Source organism: Lissotriton vulgaris, chromosome 5 (genome assembly GCF_964263255.1).
Source record: "Lissotriton vulgaris chromosome 5, aLisVul1.2, whole genome shotgun sequence".
Classification (NCBI taxonomy): domain Eukaryota; kingdom Metazoa; phylum Chordata; class Amphibia; order Caudata; family Salamandridae; genus Lissotriton; species Lissotriton vulgaris.
In genome coordinates, this window is record NC_141693.1 from 18,094,586 (window position 1) to 18,113,495 (window position 18,910).

Sequence of the window (18,910 nt, forward strand, 5' to 3'; positions counted from 1 at the left end):
GAGACCGCTGCAGGAATGTCTGGAAGATCAGTGGGACCAGAAACGAGGGAGCTGGGAGGACAAGATCACACTATCCCAGCACACTCAGCAGTCACTGAAGTGGTGGTGTTCAGCGGAGAATCTCCTCAAGGGGGTTCCATTCCACAAGGACATTCCAATACAGACCTTTGTGGCGGATGCCTCTCTCCAGGGTTGGGGAGCACATTCGAACTATCTGCAGATCCAAGGAACGTGGTCCCAGGCGGAGTCCAGGTACCATATCAATTTTCTGGAACTCAGAGCTGTTCACTTGGCACTGAAGGCCTTTCATCCGTCCTTCCAGACCAACTTCCTGCGTGTACAGATGGACAATACGACCACGATGTATTACCTCAATAACCAGGAAAGCTCGAGATTGCGCACACTGTCTCAGGAAGCGCAGGCCATCACGCACTGGCTGCAAGGCAGAGGACTGACGATAACGATGACCCATCTGCCAGGTATGCAGAATACTCAGGCGGACGCACTCAGCAGGCTTGTTCAGGAGAACCACGAGAGGGTTCTAAACGACGAGGTTTTAGGAAACATATTCGAAAGATGGGGCACTCCAGACATAGATCTGTTTGCCACCGCCGAAAACAGCAAATGCCAAGACTTTGCCTCCAGGTTTTACCAGCCGGGGACTCTGGGGAATGCTCTATGGATCAGCTGGTCGAACAGCTTTCTGTACACTTTTCCACCCATTCCCCTGATTCCGGCAGCAGTCTCAATTCAGAGCGCGAATGTTCCTCATTGCTCCGGAGTGGCCTCGACAGTGGTGGTTCACAGACTTGCTCAACCGGTCTCTCCAACCCCATCTGTGGCTTCCATGTCGGCCGGATCTTCTAACGAAGTTCGGGAGGCAGATGGGGCACCACAACCTCTCATCGTTGAGTTTGGTGGCATGGTTCCTGAGATAGTACAGTATGGACACTTGAACTTGCCTGACAACTGTATGGAAATACTTAAGGAGGCTAAAAGGCCATCCTCCAGGACTTCCTATGCCTACAAGTGGAAGAGGTTCTGCAATTGGTGGACATCCAAGAACGCTGACCCTACCTCCTGCAAGGAAGATGCCATCCTTCCATACCTCTTGCATTTAGCTCAATCTGGCCTTAATTTCCATTCTATTAAGGTTCACCTCGCAGCATTAACTGCGTATAGGAAATGCCCTTCACAAACATCCATTTTCCAGATACCTGTCTTTAAAGATTTTTTGGAGGGTTTGAAGAAGGTGTTTCCCCCATTCAGCGTCCTTCACCTTCATGGGAGCTGAATGTGGTGCTGTCCAGGTTGATGAAGGAGCCTTTTGAGCCTATTCATAAGGCTTCCCTACAGCATTTGTCCTGGAAGGCGGCGTTCCGTGTGGCTATAACATCAGCGCACAGCATGAGTAAGATTCAAGCTTTGTGTTGTCAAGAGCCCTATACACTATTTCATGCTTCCAAGGTTGTCATGAGGATTCACCCAAAATTTCTCACTAGGGTGGTATCTGATTTCCATGTCAACCAGACCATCACATTACCAACGTTTTTTCAACATCCCTCCTCTCCGGCCGAGAGGTCCCTTCATTCACTGGATGTGAGGCGGGTGTTTAAATTTTACTTAGATAAGACCAAGAACATTTGTAGGCCAGATCAGTTAGTAAATTACGGTTCAGTAAGGACTAGCCTTCCCACCTGTAAACAGTCCATATCTAGGTGGATTGTGTCCTGTATACAACTATGCTACCAGAAGGCTAACAAGACTCTAGGGGGTAAGCCTCAGGCTTACTCAACTAGAGGCAAAGCGGCTACTACAGCTTTGCTACTTTACGTTCCCATTGCAGACATCTGTAGGGCGGCTACGTGGAAGTCTGTCCACACATTTGCGAAGCATTACTGCCTGGATTCTGATGCCAGGACAGATGCGCAACTTGGGCAGGCTTCGCTGAGGAATTTATTTGCTCAGTAAGAATTTTTTCTTTAGTTTTCTTCCACCGCTGGATTGGTTTTGGGATGGGGTTGCCATTTTATTCTCAAGATTATGACTTTACACAGAGATCCCCTCCTACAGAAGGAGTAGTTTCTTACCTGTAACTCCAGTTCTGTTTTAGGGGTATCTCTGTTATAGTCATAAGTGACCTGGCCTCATCTCCGGTGGAAGAAACACGGATTACCTGAATGCTACAGGCCTGGCTTTATACACCTTCAAAAAGAACTGAAAGTAACTTGCCTGGGGCTGTGCATCATGGGATACCGAGGGTCCCTGGAGTGTTCCTTAAAGGCATGGTATCCCTTTTCCAGACACATAATAGCTGCCTATGAGGCTTGTCTGTCCAACCCTTCCTCTCTATCATGACAAAGGATTTTTGTAAAAGGGATTCTCCAAGTGTGAAACTCTGTAAAATGTGTACATTTATATATTATTTGGCTATCCTTTTCACTTTGGAATGAAGTGCTGGCAAATGTAGGCTGGTTAATGTTAGGCTGCATTATTTGTCTTTGGTTTTCTCTTAAGTGTCTATGCAGGACTGCAGAAGACGACAACTTAAGAGACTATTTTGATTGCTCCGGGGTCCACGCACATGGGCGGGACTAATCACAAGATTATGACTACAACAGAGATACCCCTACTACAGAACTGGAGTTACAGGGGGCGAGCTCCGCCGGCCGAGTTGTAATCCTCTTAAAACGCTAACAACTGAGAGCTGCTGCAGTGTCTATCACTACTCTTAGGTCTGCGGAAAAGCTGAGGACCCCATTGCTGGTGTTCCCGCAGACCGCTTGCGATTTGAGACCGAGCTGTGCGGTAGCCTGCTGTGCCACGGATTACCTGCCGGTCCTTCCCTCTCGCCGCCCTGTTAATCGAGCCCGCGGCTGCGGACAGACCTTGGGCCCGGTGCAGGTCACACGGCCGTGGTGCTCCGACCTTCATTCTGACAGCACACTTGAGGCTAGATTAACGCCTACGCCAGAGCGGTGAGCTACAGAGTGCCCGTGGATGGCAAGGCTGGGAGTGCAGAGATCTGGGGCACTTTTTCCCCAAGGTCACGGCCGCCATTCTGTGGGAGAGATATCGGAGGCCAGTGGTGTGTGGAGGCTTGACGGTGGTGCGGTTGTGCCGCGCTGCTCCCGCCATTAATCGCGGTGGAGTTGTGGATCTGCTGGTGAGTGAAGCACTGCGGGGAGTATATGAGAGGGGGGTGCATACCTCATGGTGTGCCTGCCGCTGGTGTTGAGGCCCTGTGAACTCGCTGCCCCTTACTTTGGGGTCGCCCGCCATTTTTGCATCACAACATCAGAGGTTCGAGCCTGGGTGTGTTTGGGACTGCTGGGGCCTGCGGGACGTACTTGCCATCATTGAAAGTTACATGGACATCACAGCATTGTAGGGCATGTGTGCACGCAGCTGATGTGGCGTGAGGGGCCTAGCGCATTGTCATGGAGCGGCACCCTCCGAGTACTTCGCTTCCAGGAACTTTGCATCCTTGCCCCAGACGCTGCTTAAACCGCATTGTGCATTTACTGGCTGTGGTGGGACTGGGCCCAGGTCGGTCACATCTGTAGGGCTTCTAAGACACTGCCCTTGGTTGACCCTGATGGATATTGTGGGGTAGGGTGCCAGATTGAGGATCGGTGGGGCCTAGTGCCCGGCATCTAGTTACGACTGTTGAATTTTGAAAGTGGCGAGGCGTAAATCATTGCCGCTCATAGCCGCAGACTGTTTGTGGGGCCATTTTGTTGGAAACCGAGGAGGGAGAAGGACTACAACCACCAGGTGCCTTGGGACAACACTCATCTGCGCATACACCAGCCCCGCCTCCCCGTGCTACATAGCGGCTCATGGCCCTCGCTGCGCGGGACACACGCGGGGGGAAGCCCGGGCCAAGGGCGGGCCCGTCTGAGCCCGTCAGGGCAGGGCCACCCCCCTTGGTTCTTCGTTTACAGCTCCTTTTACTAGTCTTGAGGACTCCATTGACATTTGTGTAGATAAGAACCTTTAGTCTCTCCTCTATAAGTCTTTTTTGAGGCACAGGGTTTAATTTCGACATTTAATTAATTTCCAGGTGTTTATACCGAGTACCCTCCCTAAAACGAGTAAAGTAAGATGGATAAACGGAAGAGCCTTATGGGTACTCTAGACGCCTTTTTGGTTAGAGCCGAATCCCTTCTCAGCCACGAGATTCAGCTAACGGAACGAAGGCTTTCACTTGACCCCACATTGTTCGCTTTAACCAGGGGGGAAGAAAATTCTACTTCATTAACACCGAGGGTTATAGTCAAGCAAAGAACTATCATCCCTAACTCGTCACCCCTACCTCCTCCCCCCCAAGAACAATGCTAGAGAATTTGACCACTCCATCTCGGAACGAGCAGGCCCACAAACACGGAACCATCTAAAAATAAAGAAGGGGTGTAAAACATGCTCAAAGAATAAGGGAACAAAGGGGCAAGATGACGGGAGAAAAAAGGCACTCCAAGAACCAATCCGTATGGAAATGCACTCAGTAGAATCACAAACAGAGGTGGCTGATTCCCTCTATCTAGAACAAACCACTCCCCCCAACAAGGCCCCTGCCAAATGCATAACCGATACCAACTTAATTATTGAAACGCTCATCAAGGGTCTCTCAGAAGAACATACCAAGGCCATGACGACATTGGTGAGCACCCTTATTAACGAAAGATTTAGTACAATAGAGCATAAGTTGGACGAATTAAAAGAAGATATAGAGTCATACAAATTATCCTCAATGAAGCAAATTTCAGTCCAAGATGGTAGGGTAGGTGCTCCTATGCAAAATGAAGACCTCAGGCAGAGTATTCAGGAGGCTACCATGAGTAGAACAAGGGATCTATACCCAGAAACTTTGAAAAACCATGATTCTGCGCCTAACATCCTAATGACTACCCCCAGAGTACAGCATAATAATAGACATGACTCATCAAATAAGGACAATCAATCCACTAGTACATCTCGATTAAACCCAGAAATTCTGGATCTTCCTCCAGCGTCATGTCCTTATGTTCTAATTCGCACGGGGGTCCCACCCCTGAAACAAGCCCAACCTGAAACCTGGTCATCGCTCCGAAACAAAGTAGTAGACTGGCTGATAGAACATAAGTGCTTTAATCCCTGCAATATTAACGAAATTCTCATGGTTCGCAGGGTGGGCTGGTTAGGTTCCTCGCTGAAAACAATATAGGGTAGGGTGATTGTATTGCTTTAAATTTTAGGTCCCCATGAATGGTCCGTTCTCTTTTAAACAACAAAGAGCTCATTTCCTCATTTAATCCAATCATCATGGCCGTCCCTTTGGGATATTTCTACAAACCTACAGTAAACTTTAGGGGAGAAAGAAATGGCTCAGTTATAACCTCAAATAGGTTTAACCAGTTATCTTCTCTTGAAGAAATAGATTGACCATCAACGCCTGATCAAAGGTCTATACCGGGACCAAATGAAGTAAATAGCAGGGTGTATTCCCTCATTCCATTCCAGACCCCTTCTTCAAGTGTATCCAGGGAAACAACTCACTCACCCATGTCACCAGACTCTATTATGATTCCCCTAGAACGGAATAACATAGCCCCTCCGTCTAAATCACTCATTGATTCCACCTCTCAGATCTCCCCCCACAATATTTGTCCTACGCCCACTTTGGTCTTTCAGTTTGAACCAATTCAAGGTAATTAAGATCTTAGTCATTTAGCAACTCCCCTGTCTGTTGCACCCACAGTGAGAGGGCCCCGTTCAAAATGATCTTTTGGAATATTGCGGGCCTCCTTACAAAGGTCAATATGGGCGAGTGGCTTACATTTGTCCGGGATTAGGACCTCATTTGCCTACAAGAAACATGGGCAGTTTTCCCCGCCCATTTAAATGGCTATAAAACCTATTTCTCTCCTGCAATTCCATTTCCCGCTGGACGTGCAAAAGGAGGCTTAGTGGTGTATGTTACCAACCTAATTCAATTCCGGAAAATCACGGCTTTACAAATCTAGCCCAATTATCAGATAATCCAAATTGATGTAAGCGCTTAGAGACCCCGGGGTGATAAGGCGCTCTACAAGTCTAAAATACAAATACAAATACAAATAACCCGGACCCCCATTCTGATAGTCAATTTTTATAACAATCTACCTCAAATGCAGCTGATCGTTATTTTTAACCTAAGAAGTGCCACAGGCCGATCTAATCGGCTCTGTGTTAAAAGTGAAACTGCTCAGGCCGATCTGATCGGCCCATGAGCTGACACTCATTTGGGAGGGGTTTATTTTCTACTATGCCCCTTGAAAATCGAAAATAACCTCTAATTCCACTATCAAACATATCCCTCTTACTTCACAGAGCTGTATTCCTCCATATTCTGTCCCACATGGCTATATTTTGTCTTTTAAAAGTTACGGAGAAATCATGTTTACAGGACAGAAACCAGTCGGCTAAAAGCTGCACAGATACTTCTCCACCCCATAGAGGGTGCAGAGAGCCCGGAGACATTGCTCTAATCTGCCGTCAGCCCCAGAGACAGTGCAGCCAGTGCGGGCACGTGACTTGCCTAAATCGTCACTTCAGTGTTGGGTATGAACTGCAGACATACAGAAACCAGCACAGGTAGGGTCGTTTATTTCCCAAACAATACATTGATTTTACTTTTGAATCGTGTGTGACACGTTTTTTCTCCTTTTTTTTCATTCCTCTCCTTTGCCCCATCCTCCAAATACTCCAACCTTTATTCCCATTTCCGTTACTATTATGGGGTCAGTCCGCTGCTCCATATGTGCTACTGCCTGTTTCCCAATCGTTTCCGCCTTCCAGCTACTTGTAAGTAAAATAAAAACCATAGAGCCGTTTTCTGTGTATGGGCTGTTACAATCAATTTCGGCTAGTAGGCCAATAGCTCCAGCGCTAGCAGTATACGAAGGGAAGGCGCTGGCTTCTGCACTTTACGGATCTGAATTATGGGGCAGTGAAAACGTGTCAGATCTGGTAAGAGCAGAGAACAAGTTTATAAGGGACCTAGTTACCCTCCCTGTCTCAACCCCATTGAAGCCTCTCTTCCACGATATGGGCAAGCGCTCGATATCAAATATAATCCGTCTCTGCCCCTTGCTGTTCTGGGTGCGCCTGAGGAGGACCCCAGAACTGACAAATTATGCATTGGTGCTGGACGAACTTATCACATTAAATGGTGCAAATAAGATCCAGTGGTTAACAAAATGGAGCCAGATGGTCATAAAGCTGGGTCTGGCTGAATCCTGGACCACGCAGTCCCCTCCGCCAAAGCAAATTATCAAGAAAATTTATTGGGAGTGGGTCCAGGCTGAGGAACTAAGGAGCACAAAATGGGGAGTCTTAACCGCTCAATTCTTAGAGCATAAGCCATTAGGGAGGTTTGAACCCCTTCTAGACTTCATCCAAAAACCAATAGATAGAACTCTTTTTCTAAAATGAGGTATGGGACACTCCCACTAAACAAATTTGTGGAGGGATGGAAAGGAGGGCGGGCCCAAAATGGCACCTGCCCAAGCTGTCCATGTATGATTGAATCCCTATCGCATTTTTTGTTTGGATGCAAGGCTTACAAGAAGGCGAGAGCAAGATGGTTGAAACCAGTATGCAAGGTTTTAGGAGTTAGAGATTTCAGGGTCGCGCTGCGCATTCTTTCAACTGACACAACATCTCTGGTTGTTGTATGCGGAGTTGCTAAATATTTATCAAGCGCCTGCCTTACCCGCTCCAAGTTGTTAACCCCTTCCATGCGGCCGCGATTCCCCTGGTGTGCTGTAAACAACACGAACAGGGGCGGGCCATGACGAACCCCAGCCGTCATCAGCACACGAGCACCGTAGTGCATGACGGCTGGGGTTCGTCATCAGCATGGAAGGGGTTAAATAGCGACAATGTTTAGAGCCTGTGGGAGCAGAATTGCTGTTTTTTATATTGCTGCTATTGAATGAGAGATTGCCAAAACATCTGTTTTACCGTGTACATAGATATCCTTTTTATTGTTTTTAATCTCATTTTTTTAAGAACTGGTTATTAATTGCCCTTCTAAACTTTCTACCTTTTATTAAAATGTATGCATGTTACTTTATGATATTTATATCGAATAAAGTATTACAAACGACAATCAATTTTGCAAAGTTTTTCCAACTACTGACCTACTGCATTCATATGCCAGTAGAACTGCGCCACAGATCTTTCAGAAGGCGCAGGCCGGCTGACCAGGCTTGCAGTCAGTCTCGGCATGACTGCCTGCGTCACCCCGCTGAATTGAGTCTAACCTCTCATACATAGAAAAAAGCTCTATGGTTCCTATTTGAATGATGTGTTATTTTATTAGAAAACGCAGCTCTGAAAGCTGCTGCTCGATGGTTGAAACAATTGGGAACCAGGCAGCGCCACACATGGAGCAACGGACTGAACCCATTTTAGTGACCCTGTGCCTGCCACCATTGCAAGAGACGCCTGCGCAGTGAGTGCAACTCCCGCACCACATGCAGTACTACATGCAGCAAGACTCGAGCGCAGGTGACAACGCAGGTCCATGTGTTTCATTTTGCAGCCTCACAGCCTATGACTTGACTGAATGCTGATGGCAAGGAGGATCCATGGGGCAGTGTGGGTGAAGACTGGATATGACTGCTCTAAATAAATTACATTAATGCTTCAATTATTCTGACCTTCCTCTAGCTCTAAGAACTGTGCAGTCAATCATTTATATATGTAAAACGTGTGTGAGTACTTATGTAAACCATGCATCAATGTCTATCTACCTCCTTGTCGGGCGCTGCCAAGAGCATCCATTCTCAGATGTCACATCTTCCTCATTGAAAAGTTGGCACGCACATTTATAAACATTCGATAATGCCTGCTGTGCAAAAAACACAAACTTTGGAATGTGACTATGAAGACACGCAGTATGAACTCTACTCATCTCACTTTTTAGCTGCCTGCCATTGGCACACTTTAATTCTGTGACATTTTAGTTTCTCAATGCTCAAATGGATGTCATTTTTTTGATATTTTATATGTTTACCTCGTCAAAATTGCTTCATGTTCTGTTGTGATAGATTCACGCATAGCATTTTATCCTCTCATCTCCCAGCAGTGGCAGCAGGCCTTGTAAGCATGGGCCCAATGAAAATAGCAGGAGCTGGTAAGTCCCAGACTTGTATTCAAGTGTAATAAATTTGTAGCAGGGGTGGAGGTAGAAATGTGGTCACGGGGCATCCCAAAATAGAGTAATAAGGTGTTGCAATATGAATGGAGCAGGGCACATCATACCTTCCTTACTTTGAATCATGCAGGCCGATATTTTAAAAGTATTTGTGATCAAATTCAAGCATCAAATTGTGCAGTGAATACATTATAAAATATGAAGGGATGAAGTAATAGCAGCAAAAAAGATGACATGACGAATGCATGTGACACACGTAATTTTTCATGCACTGATGGGTACATTTCAGTAGAAAGTGCTTTTGCAATCTGACCTCTTCAAATTGAAGATATGCTTGGCTATGATTTAATTTTTGTGGTTGTGCAATTATCTTGGCCTGTCTTACCTGACAAGTAAGAATGATTTATGTGAGTAAAGATCTCTTTCATGGAATGAAAATACAATTTGCTGCTTCCTAACTGGTATTTCCTATCAAGCAGCTTTGCAAACTAAAGGCTCTGGGTTGAAAGCTGTGGTTTCACACTTTTCCTAGTTGTGCCATGTATATGTTTTTACAACTTTCAACTGTATGCAACTTGAACACATGCGGAGGCAACGAGTTTAATTATTTTATGTAGGATGACGGAAGAATGGAGAACTGGAGTTACAGGGGGCGAGCTCCGCCGGCCGAGTTGTAATCCTCTTAAAACGCTAACAACTGAGAGCTGCTGCAGTGTCTATCACTACTCTTAGGTCTGCGGAAAAGCTGAGGACCCCATTGCTGGTGTTCCCGCAGACCGCTTGCGATGTGAGACCGAGCTGTGCGGTAGCCTGCTGTGCCACAGATTACCTGCCGGTCCTTCCCTCTCGCCGCCCTGTTAATCGAGCCCGCGGCTGCGGAAAGACCTTGGGCCCGGTGCAGGTCGCACGGCCGTGGTGCTCCTACCTGCATTCTGACAGCACACTTGAGGCTAGATTAACGCCTACGCCAGAGCGGTGAGCTACAGAGTGCCCGTGGATGGCAAGGCTGGGAGTGCAGAGATCTGGGGCACTTTTTCCCCAAGGTCACGGCCGCCATTCTGTGGGAGAGATATCGGAGGCCGGCGGTGTGTGGAGGCTTGACGGTGGTGCGGTTGTGCCGCGCTGCTCCCGCCATTAATCGCGGTGGAGTTGTGGATCTGCTGGTGAGTGAAGCACTGCGGGGAGTATATGAGAGGGGGGTGCATACCTCATGGTGTGCCTGCCGCTGGTGTTGAGGCCCTGTGAACTCGCTGCCCCCTACTTTGGGGTCACCCGCCATTTTTGCATCACAACATCAGAGGTTCGAGGCGGGGTGTGTTTGGGACTGCTGGGGCCTGCGGGACGCACTTGCCATCATTGAAAGTTACATGGACATCACAGCATTGTAGGGCATGTGTGCACGCAGCTGATGTGGCGTGAGGGGCCTAGCGCATTGTCATGGAGCGGCACCCTCTGAGTACTTCGCTTCCAGGAACTTTGCATCCTTGCCCAAGACGCTGCTTAAACCGCATTGTGCATTTACTGGCTGTGGTGGGACTGGGCCCAGGTCGGTCACATCTGTGGGGCTTCTAAGACACTGCCCTTGGTTGACCCTGAGGGATATTGTGGGGTAGGGTGCCAGATTAAGGATCGGTGGGGCCTAGTGCCCGGCATCTAGTTACGACTGTTGAATTTTGAAAGTGGCGAGGCGTAAATCACTGCCGCTCGTAGCCGCAGATTGTTTGTGGGGCCATTTTGTTGGAAACCGAGGAGGGAGAAGGACTACAACCACCAGGTGCCTTGGGACAACACTCACCTGCGCATACACCAGCCCCGCCTCCCCGTGCTACATAGCGGCTCGTGGCCCTCGCTGCGTGGGACACACGCGGGGGAAGCCCGGGCCAAGGGCGGGCCCGTCTGTGCCCATCAGGGCAGGGCCACCCCCCTTGGTTCTTCGTTTACAGCTCCTTCTACTAGTCTTGAGGACTCCATTGACATTTGTGTAGATAAGAACCTTTAGTCTCTCCTCTATAAGTCGTTTTTGAGGCACAGGGTTTAATTTCGACATTTAATTAATTTCCAGATGTTTATACCGAGTACCCTCCCTAAAACGAGTAAACTACTCACCTCACTTTTTAGCTGCCTGCCATTGGCACACTTTAATTCTGTGACATTTTAGTTTCTCAATGCTCAAATGGATGTCATTTTTTTGATATTTTATATGTTTACCTCGTCAAAATTGCTTCATGTTCTGTTGTGATAGATTCACGCATAGCATTTTATCCTCTCATCTCCCAGCAGTGGCAGCAGGCCTTGTAAGCATGGGCCCAATGAAAATAGCAGGAGCTGGTAAGTCCCAGACTTGTATTCAAGTGTAATAAATTTGTAGCAGGGGTGGAGGTAGAAATGTGGTCACGGGGCATCCCAAAATAGAGTAATAAGGTGTTGCAATATGAATGGAGCAGGGCACATCATACCTTCCTTACTTTGAGTCATGCAGGCCGATATTTTAAAAGTATTTGTGATCAAATTCAAGCATCAAATTGTGCAGTGAATACATTATAAAATATGAAGGGATGAAGTAATAGCAGCGAAAAAGATGACATGACGAATGCATGTGACACACGTAATTTTTCATGCACTGATGGGTACATTTCAGTAGAAAGTGCTTTTGCAATATGACCTCTTCAAATTGAAGATTTGCTTGGCTATGATTTAATTTTTGTGGTTGTGCAATTATCTTGGCCTGTCTTACCTGACAAGTAAGAATGATTTATGTGAGTAAAGATCTCTTTCATGGAATGAAAATACAATTTGCTGCTTCCTAACTGGTATTTCCTATCAAGCAGCTTTGCAAACTAAAGGCTCTGGGTTGAAAGCTGTGGTTTCACACTTTTCCTAGTTGTGCCATGTATATGTTTTTACAACTTTCAACTGTATGCAACTTGAACACATGCGGAGGCAACGAGTTTAATTATTTTATGTTGGATGACGGAAGGATGAATGCATGTGAATGCATGTGTTTTCAATACTGTAGCCATGCTTGTTGATAGGATTCAGACTACTTTTGTAAAAAGAGACCTGCACTTTTTTGGTATATTCAGGTGGTATGTAAGGAGCAGGCACAGTGACAAGATGGATAAGGTTTGGGTGAGGGAAGTGGGCTGAGTAGTAACCAGGAGCAATGAAATATGCTCCAGACTATTAGAGTCTTGTACCCAGTCATTCCCTGTGAGGGATGAAAAAGACACAGAATGCTCAGCCAGTTTTTTGATAGAGCACTTCATGTGCCTATCTCCCTCTGCCTGATGTCACAAGCTGTTATCATTTAGCAGCTCCAAGGAATCTGCTTGTACAAACCAAAACCAGAGACCAGTGTGGCTACCGACACCTGGCTCCTATTGCCTACTACCTATCATATGAATATGGTCAAAGGTGTGTGAGTTTTTTTAATGTGTTAGATGTTATGGTTTGATATCACGATCATGCAACTTATTTTTTTGCCTTCTAGATACCTAATGCATTCAAAGACACACTAGTATTTACAAACCAAGGCCCAACTGCAGACAACGAAAGCAACCAACATCTGTTTACTCTTGAGAAGGTTGGTTTCCTACCCATCTGAGGAAATAGATGCATGCAACATTTTACTGCACTTTGCCTAATCTATATTACTTCTTCTATTCTGTTTTCTGCACTCTCCTGTCCTCTGCTTGTTTTCTCTTTTTCACCTTTCTCCCACTCTCCTCCTTTCTCACCCCTTTCCCCCCGCTGCTGCTGCCTCTGCAGCACCTCCCCATCACGACCAATCCCCCTCCCCGTTCCCACCTCCCAGCTGTCCAGCCCTCCTCGACCCCTACTTAATGGCAGACGCTGCATGGCCAGGCAAGCAAAACCACTGACTCTTGTCAGTGAAACTGCTCTCCCACCCATGCAGCTCCCCCATTGAGTGAGGCCTCCACCAGCCCCTGCCCTCTCGAGTGTGAGTGTTCGAGCCCCATCTCACCGGCAGGTTTAGCTGCACCTCATCCCCGGTGGTCCAGTGGACCCCTGTCTCCCACTTTCCACTCCGTATTCCGCTCGTTTTACTAGTTGGTCACTCGTTTTTCACCAGCTTTGCCAAATCCTGCTTCTTTTCTGTTTTCAGAGCTTTCCTGGGCTCTGCCAGTCTTCTCTTTTTCACCTTTCTCCCACTTTCTGCTCCATTTTTCCACTTGTTTTACTCATTTTTCACTCGCTTTTCACCATCTTTGCCAAATCTATATTCCTGCTTCCTTTCTGTTTTCTGCACTCTCCTTTGCTCTGCTTGTCTTCTCTTATTCACCTTTTTCCCACTCTCCTCCTTTTCAGCCCGTTTTCCCCTGCCACTGCTGCCCCTGTGGCTCCTCCCACCCAACGCAACCAATCCACGTCCCCATTCCCACCTCTCAGCTGTTCCAGCCTCCCTGACCCCTACTTAATGGCAGCCGCTGTGCCGCAGTGCCATAGGCAAGCCCGTCTGTGCCCATCCGTCACCCACAGCGACCAGCACCAGGAACCCCGGACCTCCGTCCCGCCAACGATTCAACCCAGCAGCACTCCACAAACTCAACCCAGGCCGCAACAACAACTGCAAGCTAGCTTCGCCAGCCTACACCCATCGACCCTTCAGCTGTCACCTCTGCTAACAAACCTACAGCACCACCTGGAATACGAACCCAGCACAACCCGTAAGAACACACTCGAACCGAAGACCATGCAATGCATCCTCCTCAACATCTGATCCCTCCACAAACACGCCAACAAAATCTGGGGCCTCCTCAACAGCACCACCCTGGACGTAGCGTTCCTCACTGAAACCTAGACCAACACCACCTCGGAACTGGATATCACCATCGCCATTCCCCAAGGATACAGGATCTCCAGAAAGGACCGCCCCACCGGCCCGGGAGGAGGAATCGCCATCGTCCACAAATCCACCCTCCGCCTGAGTACACTCCCCGATGAGCCCACAGACATGATGAAACATCTACACTTCAAGATACTGTTATAATCTGTAAGTAGTGTCTCCTAATGTATGTTTCTACCATTTTAATAACACCCAGTAGAATGTTCAGTGCTGTGATGTAACACAGAGGGCTCGATTCCGATCCGGTAGGAAAATCCACCGTACGATTCGTATTCGTAGCCCTTTCCGTACAAATCGTACCCGTCCGTCCGAGTCGCGTAGTACGATCCGCATTCCGTGAATCCGTCCGAATCGTCGCGATCCGTACGTATTGCAAGGCTGAGACTGTGAACCGTACGACTCGTACACATGCCGTACGACCCGACGAGTACGATCCGGACCGGGGAATCAGGACGCGATTCGTACGGTCCACGTCAGGTAAGGGCGATTCGTACGGAAAAGCGCATGATTACATACACCCCGTACAGCGCATACCCCCCCATGATTGCAGGGGTACGGCACGTACCCCTGCGATCATGGGGTGTACGAGCCGTACCCCCATTGTACGATCGGTGTACGAGCCGTACCCCCATTGTACGATCGGTGTACGAGCCGTACCCCCATTGTACGATCGGTGTACAAGCCGTACCCCATGTACGATCGGTGTACAATCGGTGTACAAGCCATACCCCCATTGTACGATCGGTGTACGAGCCGTACCCCATGTACGATCGGTGTACGAGCCGTACCCCCATTGTACGATCGGTGAACGAGCCGTACCCCATGTACGATCGGTGTACGAGCCGTACCCCCATTGTACGATCGGTGTACGAGCCTGACCCCCATCGTACATGGGGTACGGCTCGTACACCGATCGTACATGGGGTACAGCTCGTACACCGATCGTACAATGGGGGTACAGCTCGTACACCGATCGTACAATGGGGGTACGGCTTGTACACCGATCATACAATGGGGGTACGGCTCGTACACATATCGTACAATGGGGGTACGCACGTACACCCCATGATCGCAGGTGTACGGTGCGTACCCCTGCGATCATGGGGGGTACGCACCGTACCCAGGGGGGCCGTTCCGTACCTGTTTCGGCACGAACTCTGCTTTTACGGCTGTTTTCAGCTCCCGTAGAAAAAGGGTCGTACGGTGCGTACCCGACACGTATCGTACTTGCTGGGTCGTAAAAACCAGCCGTGAACCATACAGATGTCGCGTACAGCAGGTTCCGAGGGAGAATCGTACGGAGATTAGAGTCGTACGGTGTCTTGTACGACTCATACGGAGTACGGCTCCTGGTACGAATCGTACTTCGTCGTACGTACGGGGGACGTTGCAGGGTATGATTCATACGGGAAAAACGCTCCAAATGGCTATTCGGAGCGGTTTTTCCCGAATCGGAATCGACCCCAGAATGTTGAGTGATGCTGGGGGACTTTTGACAGTTAAGATGGGGCTGAGCTACCTGCTGGCTGCTCCTGGTGGGGCTAGACTTTGACTAGATCTTGACTAACTTAACATCTTAATAAATACATCCTAAAATATACCTACTTGCCTGGACCAACTTACTACATTTTGATGGCGACGATTTGAACTTACCCTCTACGTGCTCAACTGGATTTTCAGCGTCACAGCTACCTCTTTAGGATTTCAACTCAATACTTCTAACATGATTCAAGCAACAAAAAGGCAAGTGGTTTAATTCAATTTTCTACTCTATTCAAAGAAGGCTCTGGCACCTAGCCCCACCAGTGACCATTTCACCGGTCGCCACCAACGTCTTTATGCCACACTTCTCTTTCAAATCTCAATTTTAGACATTTAATCACCTTTCAAAGTTTCTATCAAGCTGCTGTTCAGTACTGTTTTCAAATCTCAATTTTAGACGGCACAAGAGGAAATGTGTTCAAACTCCACCTGTTTAGAGTTAAAGCATTATGCAGCGGAAGGATTCCTGTATTGAATTGTGACTGTACATTTTTGAATTGACTGTCTTCCCTGGCTCTCATTGTTTTTGGAAGCGTGTGTGTTTAGGAGGAATTAATGCAATTTAATGACTCTGAGCCTAACTGAAAGCCAGCGTTTTATCTTGGCTGAGACAGTGGAAAAGGAACTCCATCTACAAAAAAAATCCAATTACATGTAATAGTTCACAGCTTTGACGGATACTGTGCAAGGCAATTCATGATCTCACCGTGATGTGTCAGTGACGGTTGGTCGGGAGAGCTCTTCTCCGTTTCAGCGCCACCTTCCTAATGATGACGTATTTAGAATCACACAGGGTAATGGTGAAGCTCTTCAGGGTTTGTTCGCTCTTTGTCATCACCTCCAGCCTCTGGTGATCTATTTGTGACGTTTTCCGACTATGCTAACAACACTGCTGCTCTATAAATTGTAACTTAACCAGGACCACCGTTTTTCTGTATTGACTATTGGACCCCGGTCCTGGAGTTTTTAGGGTCTACCCCTTTCTTACTCCTAGTTTAATGAAGGAAGGCTGGTGTATCACATCACGAGCGTATATTCAACTTAGCTGTATTTTGTGTAAAATGGAGCGCATGTCCAGCGCAGGTAACAAGTTTATCTTCATTGTGGAGGAAAACCCTAATAACAAGACATTTTTGTATCAATGACAAAAATCTTTGTAAGTCTCATCGGAATACTTCTAAACTCGAGCACTCCTCCAGCATGGTTTTGTTCATAATTCAGGAATGTTGTTCTTCATTTTTCTCCTCATTGATTACAGTGCAAGGCTGCCATGTCATTGTGTGCTTTTATTTCCTTGCCAACAGCGTTTCCTACCGAGTATGATGAAACATATTGAGTTTCGAATGGTTTGCCTGCTTTATTTACGGAGGTCTCAATCAGGTCTGCCATCGCATCTCCGCATCATCCTACAGCGATAGGCACACTTTATCATATTTGCCTACTTCATTTCTTCAAATTTGTTACAGCGACTGGCACGCCATCTGTTCTTCGAAACCCTGCATTCCACAAGTCTCCGGGATGTTTTCTTCTATTTTCATCGAGTCAAGGTACTGTAGTTATAGTGAAGCTATTTTCATTGTAAACACCGTGATGCACATATTCAGACGGGACTAATGCTGCCATCTAGTGGTTATTTTGCACCAGCTTCTCCTCGAGGAAGACAATATTCGATCTACTTCAAGTAATTTCGAGTTTACCCACTTTTCATATCGAAATAGAGTGTAGTATTTTTATTGGTGTAAATATATATTATTACTGCACTTTAGTACTGTTTCTTAGCACTCAGTACATGCATTCATTTGAAATGTTTTCAATCTATTATTCAATTTACCTGCAGGTGTTCTATTTTTTTAATTATCTATGCATGTACATATGTACAATGTTTCTTAGTTAGGAATGTACATTTCAATTCGATTTTCAAGTTATGTGCATGTGTTCTAAATTTTCAACTTTTCGAAATATATGCATGTGTGCTGTATATCTATTTTCTCAATTGTCAAGTTACATGCATGCGTGTAACTCGACGCACAGAGTATCTCCAGTTTCAAAGTATATTCAATTGTGATTTTGGTGAGGTTATTTTCTTGTTATTTACTCACTGGTTTTCAATTTTCAGCCTTTTGGTTGTGGAGATGGATTTCTTCTTGTCAATAACTCTACTATTTTCAATATACTATTTTGTTGTTGATATAGATATATTCCTGTCAACATTTCAATGTTTTATTAGCGGTTTGGGTTCTCTATCCCTTTTTCTACCTTTGTTTTTCCAGGTTATCTATATGAGTTTCAACTTCTATTTACTCAATGTTTATTTAATCCTTATATTGTTACCGTTTATTGAATAGTATGAAAAGTCACTATCTGTTCTTTCTTATGCTTTCATTCAGCTTGTCTATTTTCCTCTCTACGTCCTTCTCCTTACTTGCTTTTTTTTTTTAGTTAGTTATGTGTGGGGTGGTTGTTGAGCTGTTCTTTCCTTTTTACTCTTTTATGAAGAAGAGGAGAAGATAATATAGTATATCAATTTAACGTTTTCTTGAGTTTTGATTTGCTTAGGAATTGTATGACGTTTTCTATAGTTTTGATTTGCTTAGGAAATGTATGAGAATTATCTTTTCTATTCTTCTTATTTCAATTTCAACTCCACATGCTTTATTGTGCTTTCTGACACATTTGCCTGGCCAGTAGATGGGTCAATGGGTATTGATGGGTATGTATACTTTTCTCTTCTAGTCTCTAAGTTCTGAAATTTTCTGTTTGCCTTCAAAGGAAAGGAGATATGTTATAATCTGTAAGTAGTGTCTCCTAATGTAGGTTTCTACCATTTTAATAACACCCAGTAGAATGTTCAGTGCTGTGATGTAACACAGAATGTTGAGTGATGCTGGGGGACTTTTGACAGTTAAGATGGGGCTGAGCTACCTGCTGGCTGCTCCTGGTGGGGCTAGACTTTGACTAGATCTTGACTAACTTAACATCTTAATAAATACATCCTAAAATATACCTACTTGCCTGGACCAACTTACTACAGATACAGACCAGCCCTACCACCACCAACCGAGGAATCCTCATCAACCGACCTCCCGGACCCGGTGGATTGGTCACCACCTCCAGCACGGAGGTCATCTCCCCGCATGCCATTGCATCCACCAACTACACCCTGCTGGGAGACCCCAACTTCCACATCGACAACCAACTGGACCCCAACACCATGTCCCTCCTGGACAACATCCACAACATTGAACTCTGCCAAATCGTGACTGAACCTGCGCACTCAGCAGGACACACCCTCGAACCCCTCTTCATAACAGGAAACT

General features: G+C 46.6%; 1 pseudogene; it reads left to right on the forward strand.

The window, feature by feature from the left end:
* LOC147710011 (H-2 class I histocompatibility antigen, Q9 alpha chain-like) overlaps positions 1–12,788 on the forward strand; it is a 48,573-nt pseudogene extending 35,785 nt beyond the window's left edge.
* Positions 12,789–18,910: the final 6,122 nt, after the last annotated feature.